We start from the raw sequence: 8,627 nt of genomic DNA on the forward strand, positions 1-8,627 counted from the left end.
TTTTTTTTTTCTTTCTATTATTATTTTGATGGTGTTATCTCATTTGTTGGCTTAGTTGCTATCTACCTGGTATCTTCTCTCTGATAAAACCAGCTGTTTATTTCATGCCGTTAAAAATGTCCAAAAAAAAAAAGGAATTATAGTTTGAGACGTTTGTATATTAATTATAAATCAATAAAAATATTTTTTAGCAGTGTGATAGCATTACTGTATTATTATAAGTGTTCTATGTATGAAATAATGAAAGTTATTTCCTCCAAATCAAATTAAGTGGAATGGATTTTATATATTTTTTCGGATAAGAGTAGTTACATGAGAAAAAATGATTATATGGAATGTAGTTTAAATACTAATAAGAACGAAATGATGTATATTTTTTTCTTAACACTAATTTTTAAGTAAGTTTGACTTTGATCAGTTTCCACTTTCTGATTCGTTGTTTTCCATAAACATGTATTCTGCTTAAAAATGAAGGTAACTGCATTAATATTGGTATTGTTAGAATAATATAGTTAGTGTTTTGATGGTTGAAAGCTTTTCAATTCATGTACTTTTGTCTCTCTACTCATCTAAAATATAAAATTATTATGTTTTTGTTCAAGAAAGAAAGAGAGTCAAGATGGTTCCACACGTCATGCTGATCACAGGTACGCAGCATTACAGCCACCTTGAAAGAAGAAGTTAATTTTTTTATTTCTATGGTACTGTAACCTGTAGTAAAATATTATTATTTTTTTTTTTTGGATAAAATCCTGTACAATGGAATTTGTAGACCAGTATATAATATTTGGTAAAATGTGTAATACGGTATATAATATAGAAACATGTCTATATTGTTTACAAATAGTTAACAATTGTTTACATGTTTCCAGTAATTTCTGTAAACATGCAATAGTACTCTTCTTTTCTAATTCCTAAAGTCGAAGTATATTCTTAAGTAACTAAGTATAGTTTTTTACACATACTTATTTTTCAACGAACTTGATTCATCCGTTATAAAGAAAGTTACTAAAAAGAGATTGGCCACGAGACGCATACCGTAGTCAATATCTGACTAACAAAATAGTTTTCAAAAAAGGTTCATGATTAAAACTCCAAAAGTTAATAAAAGAAGTATATATTTCAGAATGTACAATGAGTAAATTAATAATGCTATCTATATTACTATTATAAATAGAATTTATGATGTATTTAGTCGAGTTATGTAACAAATTTAATGGCACTTGCATAAATGTTTGAGTTGAAAAAACATCAAACTGTTGCAGTTAAATAAAAGTAGGTAGGAAATATATTATGAAAACTGTATACAATTAAAAAAGTAAGGTAAATTACAAGATCTTCGGAATAAATAGGAGATCTGTAGCCTAAAACTAATTAATACCTATTTATTTATTTTTTTATGTTTATCATTTTCTAAATAAATGGATAGAGATAAGATGTAATAGAGAAATTGTGTGCTCAATAACACATAACAAAGTTTTAAATAATTTGAAAGTTATTTCACACTGGCGGGCCCAAAGAGGGTTCTGGAGAAAAATGGTAATTTTAGTTTTATATTTCATCCTACTTAGATCAGATTTACTAAATGAGCTATAATGTACAGTTGTAAATAGCAATAAATAAATAAATATTTAAAAAAAAAAAAAATTTATCCTCCGTATTTCTATTCCAAACAAAACAAGATGAAATAATAAGTTATTTTGTATTTTCATAATCATTCTCGATTACAAATGAAAATAGAGAATCAAGAAATCTATAGGGAAACAATAGACCTACAGACTGACGTTAGGGTGGAAAGGTTGAGGTTCTATAGAGGACACATGATTAGGATGAAACCTGAAAGACTAAACCATAGAATTTTTCATCGAATCCACTGTCAAAAAAATTCAACAGGATATTTCAAGCAAGTTAGGGATGATATGGAACAAGTGGGACTGACGAATCGGGATTGTTTAGACAGAGTACAGAAGGACGCTCAAGGGAGTGAAGGTTCTTGTGGGAAAGAAGCCCTCCAGAAAGGGTCTTGCATGGTCTTCTCCCTCTAAACATAGTTGGATCAGCCCACGGACTTCAATGGAAATTCCCACATCAATGCATAAGAAGAGAAAAGGAAGGGAATGATATAATAATTGCTTCAGAGAAAATGATGAGTCAATCATTGGTTATTCTGAACCTGACAATCAAAATATTAGATCCTGTACTGTCTTTTCAGATGCGTTAGCAATTCAGATTGTTTTAAATAAATGTTTGTTTATGACTCTGAAGGAATGAACGGACGTTATTAACGTAATAATGAAAACATTTCACTAATGCGGAACTATTGAAGGTTTTTAGAAGAAAAAAAACATATTGTCTACAGTAAAATGTTAAATATGGATCAATAAAACAAGAGTGATGAACTCACAAGTTGAGATAATAGAAAAAGAAAGTTTCAATAGAACAATTGGTTGATGAACTTAGTATAGAGGTTCGGTAAATGACATAATATTTAAGAATCTACAGAAAAAAACCAAAACAAAGAAAAAAAAACCTGGTTTGGTATTAGAACTTATCGTATAGTTAGGACTAAGGAGTTTAGAGACCTTTTTAGGATTTTAAGTGGCACTAAGAACCATTCATTATAACTTATAACTATCCCATATGGAGCTTCACTAACTCAACCACCATGAGAAAATAACAAGTATTCCAAATTAAAGCTAGTTTAATTTACTATAAAGTGGTTTATAACGTGTATCTTAGTAGAGAAACTAGTTTTCATGATATTTGCATGGAGTCGTTCGGAATCAACATTTTGTGAATTTATCTTGGCAAATATCAAGTACACTACAACTCCAATGAATATAAATGTCGTAAACTACTTTATAGTACATTACACTAGCTTTAATATGAGTGTGAATATACCTTTTCCTCAAGTGATTCCTGAGATACATTTTCCCCAAAATAAATTCACTAACTGCTGATTTTTCGTTATTTTTTTTATGAAATGTTGCTTTTTAAAAATCTGTCTCGGAAACTATTGGACGTAAATAGCTCCATTAGAGCCCATATTTAAATTTACAAATATAAAATATTACTAATATACAAAGCAAATTTACTGTACTTTGAATGATATTCTATGACTGCTCGTAGTTTTAAAGACATGGAGCTGGGAATGAAAAAATATTTTTTTTTTAACGTTTTGAAACAGCCACCATTTTTTAATTCCCCCTAACTTGGCAGGCTCATTCATTTTCACTAGTAACTATACGCTGTTTTAATTAAATTAATCAAAAATTGGGTTGTAATAACTAACTTTTTTTCACCAAGCTCTTGGTACTATGATTATTAGCAAGAAAATGCTTTGTATAAGGGAGTATCCCAAAGCAATTTAGTGATTATAGTACATTTTATATTAATGCAACAAAACTTGTATATATATTTATATATAAAAAATATGAGGTCTAGAGGCGATCAACTTGGTGACCAGCCTTGTTGCCAATATACCGTGCTGAGATAAGGTCAAATCACTTTGATTTCCTCAAAATTGTTTTTAACATATATCAATTGGCAAACATTCCTACATCGCCTACATCGTATACCGACATTTCGATAGTGGTAGGCCCGTTTTGTTTTTATTCTTGAATTTTTAGTTCGAACATAGACAATATGAACCTGCTGTTTTTCTTTTAAATGGTAAATAACAATTGAAGATATGTGTAGATGAATGTATTATGTTATAAAGATAAATTATCTGAAAAAAATTTAATTTAATTATTTTATTCCTATTTTGTATTGTAAAATTCAATTCTTAACTTTCGAAAAGTATTACAGTTCAGGATAAAGTAGATATAGGTAAATTAAAAAGGGTACTAGGTTGAAAGGAGTATTTATAATATTCTCACATACAAACGTCTCCATATCTAATAAAATATAACATGAATGTTATTACGAAATAATAGTTTAAATTGCTAACTGGTTAACTAACAAGTTCCAGCAATAATCCCGTAATACCTTTAACTGAAAAGATAGGTCTAGATTTCTATATGAATTTATTGTCCAACTGTATATATATATATATATATAAACGTTATTGATAGGTCTTATGATATTAGATGATACGGGCATATGAATGGCTTCAAGAATCGAAGAATAAAGCTCCCACATAGCAGCCAATTGAATACGTTTTTTGGCTGTGTTGTTCTGCTTTCTTTGGAGCGGATTTTTAGTTTAAAAATTTGTGCATATAACCAGAGATATGTAATACTTATTTCAGTTGATTGACGTTACCTGAGGCTCTCTTGTCATGTGTCGAGATATCGCCACTTTAATTCAAGGTTACTTCATTTATTTCCCTTCTTAGTTCTCTATGAAGTTCACTTTTTTGTAATTTATAGCTGTTTTTCTATGTATTTAAAAATTTTTAACAACAGAATAACATTACTTACATGAAATAATAAAATAAAAATTTAAATAATTTTTAAAAGTACATTTTTTTTTTTTTTTTAAACCGGCCAAGAAGCATACATTATTGTACGCCGTCCCTCCTCTGCTCAAAACAGGCCAATTGCCTTTGCAAATCTGGACACTGTGTAAGGATCCATTTAATTTATTTTTACTTATTTATATATGAAATATATAGTGAGGGGAAGTATTACTATCCTGAATAATAAAGGAATTGCTTTTTTGAAACAAACAGAGATTATTTTCTTTTTAAAATAATTGGAATTTGTGATGATATCACCAGATCGTTTTCTCCGGTTTTAAAATCTAGGTATTTCCCAAGACAATAGTTCGTTAATTACCTAGGCAACGTGGCTGAACGACAGAACCACTACTTTTTCTGTCACGTATTTACAATTAATTGAAAAGCAGTTGACAGGAATTATCAGATCGTCGAATGGTAGGGAACGTAGTTTCATTAATCAGCTATCCTCAAGCTAAGTTTGTGCACCAGAGCGTATCCAGTAAATTGTATACGATTTTCCTGCTTATGCAATATAAACAGTTTAAAACTAGTGTAAACAACATTGATTTACAGAATGGAACCTCTCTTAAACTACATGTATTACATTCTATTATATACTGTCAGAAGAGTAACTTTAATTTTTTTTTATTGTTCATAACCCATATTTCTGAAATTTTTATTTTTAGCTTAAATATATCCACCAATATATATTTGATTTCCACACTGCCTCCTTCTTTTGTAGTAGCCTACATTTTAAGGAGGATAGTCCGGATGGCGGTCAAAATGGTACAAAATAGTAAAAAAAAATTGATTAGTAATATTAATACTATATTTATAATAGAGAAGATCAACCAGCCAATGTGGTATCTTGGAAAATTACTAAAATGCCATGAGTGATACGATAGAGACCGGTGCCCATTCGCACCTCCTTCTGACTTGAACTGATTTCATTAGTTGGCTAACGAGATCCCTCATCCAGCTCCTTTTTAGTCTTTAGTATGAAGGGAATGTTTGTGGTAGCCATATCATGTATTAATGTATTGTTGTGGTGGTAGAGTTTGTCATGAAATGTCTAGTGTGATGTTTTCATGTGGTATTGTACAGTAGGCATGTGTAAGTCTGAATGCTTTATGTTACTGACGTAGTATTTTTGATTGGAATGTTTGTAGTTTGTTTATAAGTAAGTTTTTTTTTTGTACCGTTGATTTATGAAGCATATGTCCAAATGAGTTTCAGTAAGTAGGTTTATGAGTGTAGTCGCTGTCTCAATTTTAAGGCGGATTGTCTGTGAATTAGAGTGTAACGGAGCTTCAGCAGCTTAATTCAATGTAAACCGCGTCTGCGTCATATGACGACCCCATGTCATTCTTCGATCGATCGAATGTCAGTTCTAAATATTTTATTGGATTAGTTTACGGAATCGGTTTGCTGTCTATGTATATATTTGAGGACATATGACAAGAGGGAGTTTGAATATTATACGTTGGTATACGTCGTTATTTAATTTGATTTTCCAAAGTTTAACCTAGTCCAAAATGTTCAATTAATAGTTTTGTAAAGTCACTGAAACTTTCAAGGAGTCAGTATGTCTAGTGAGGATGGGTGTATTTTCGATAACCAAGGCTAGTGATGAATTCGTCATTGTCTACAAGACTTGAAATTTTCTTATGTTTATCCAATAGATGTCGCGTAGCCTTCCATAATGAATGAATGAACATTCTTACATTTTTGTTTTTGTGAATATGGTTTCTAGTGCGCACCCACTGTCTCCTTGTTTTTTTCTTTAATTTTTAGCAGTATCGATTTTGGGCAGCTGCCAGAGAATGTTTTCCCCGTTAATTGGAAAGGTCGTACCTTTACAGTTACCTCGTGTAAACTGTTTGAGACCGACTCATTTAACTTCCTTAAACTTTTAACAATTTCTTGAGCGGTAGGACAATTTTTTTTCAGCAGTAACTTTTCATCGACAAGAATTTATTAGTTTAGTTAATTAACTATCCTGTTATTCTTTTCTTTCTTCTAAGTAGGGAAATCAAAGTAAACGAAGAACGATGCTATAATAGATTAACAAAAATATTTTTAAATGTATTTCTTGCAAGAACTATTTGCCACTGTGGTACATTCGACGCAGTAATGTTTTATGGCCATCATTTTAAGCACTCATAATATTCCACTTTATTTTTACAAAATTATTATTACATCATCTTTGAAGTATATATAGGTTGTGTCACTGGCTTCACGCGGAGTGAAAAGGCTTCATTTATATATTTAAGGTTTCATTTACTCATTAAGGAATCAGGGAAAGTTTTTCTAAATTCGAGAGCAGTTATTCTATTTTTATCAAAGGCGAAGAGTGAAAATTGTATCACTCCCAAAACAACTTTTTTATATAGTTTTAATTTTATTTAAATAAAAAAAAAAAAGTTTAAACATATATTTAGTATTTTTAACGCAGTTTTTCTTTACTTCTCTACTGCCAAATTTAGTGTTGAAATCAAGTTTTATATCTTCGTAAAGAGATAATATGATGACACACAACACTGAGGAAACCTGTACAACGCATTGAGTATCCAAAGCGATAAGTAGGCAATTTAATATTAAATTTAAACTCAATAATAAATATATTAATTTAAAACTAAACGATCTTTAATATAAGGTATGTCATATCATTATTGAAATAGTGTGAAAGGGTTTAAATTGTAAGAAACAAAAATGGATAAATATAAATTATGAATTTTATAAATAACTAAAGAAAAAAAAAAGGAATAAATAAATATAGGAATAAATAATGTAGAAGTGTAATACTCCATTGGAAAGCCAAAGATTTTAGAAGAGAGAAATATTTATTCTGTATAAGCTGGCAAAATATATTGGGTTGATACATACACGGCGTTCTAATCAATCACAGTACATAAGAAACTTTAATGTTTAACACATAAAATCATAAAAGGTAGTGGAAAGTGGGGGTTTACGCAAAAATAAATTACCTACATGAATGAATTTCTTCGGGTTTCCATGGTGGTTATAACAATCGTTAGGTATTTCTTTCACTCACCTGTTTAAGAAAAAAATTATTTCAACTTAAAGTAATGTGGTAAGTGAAAGCTGTGTGATTCGTGTACATGCACCAATTTTGTCCAAGAGAGTTAATGCGTTACCTTAGAAACCTCCAGTCTGCAGCCGGTTCGAATCTGGCCTGAAGGGTTGATTTTTATTTCGTAGCGGCCTCACAGAATGAAAAGTCGACTTCCCCCTCCTCCCATATGTCAGAAAAACCCAGAAAGAGAGTAAAAAAAATATTGTTTTTTCAAGCAACAATATTTACTTAGAGAAAAATGCTAGTACAGTAATTATTAATTTATGCTTTCCAGTATTTGTGATCCTGTGGTGATTTTTACACAAAACAACTCACAATAACACTTATTAACTTATAACTTTTACTGAGGACAGAACAAAATGAACTACTTACACTGTGTATCTTGAAAAACGTGATCGGCGTTGTTTACACACATTTCAAAAACATTAAAATATAAAATAATCTCTTGAGGGTGGTGCCGCCACAATCCCAACGTCCACTACGATTGGGAAAAAGCCAATGAATGAATTCGTGCCTCAGCAGGCTTGGTTATTTGTAACTAATTATAAAACTAATAAAACATTTGAACCTCCCCCCCCCCCAAAAAATAAAATAAATTAATTAATGTATTCCACAGTGTAGAGTGGCCAACCTAAACAAACGAGAAATAAATTTGACTGACAAATTGTGAGAGTTATTTTTTAATAGAAAGCTATTTTGAAATCCTTTGATTTCACCTGTTTAACAAGACAAAAAAATATAATCTCCTGAAAGAAAACCATGAACAATGTTTCATGGGCATGGAATTTTTATCAAGGTTATATCATTTCTTTTTTTTTCTTTTTGTTACTGTAGATTCAATGAAACCTCGAAAGAAATAAACGTTGTTTTGTGACTAGATTTATACCTGGAAATCTATTAACGATGAATGTATTCTAATATCGTTTTTATTTAGTTTTTTTTTAAAACTATTTGTTCATACCCTTTTTTTTTTTTTAAACAAAAACGGGCATTTTATTAATCAGAGAACAATTAAGCTTAGTGAAAGGTGGCAGATAATACATACCAGAGTACCGATGGAATGAAAATAAAAGTTAAAATATGGAA

Source organism: Halyomorpha halys, unplaced genomic scaffold, assembly GCF_000696795.3.
Source record: "Halyomorpha halys isolate HHAL.00 unplaced genomic scaffold, Hhal_1.1 Scaffold1369.1, whole genome shotgun sequence".
Taxonomy (NCBI): domain Eukaryota; kingdom Metazoa; phylum Arthropoda; class Insecta; order Hemiptera; family Pentatomidae; genus Halyomorpha; species Halyomorpha halys.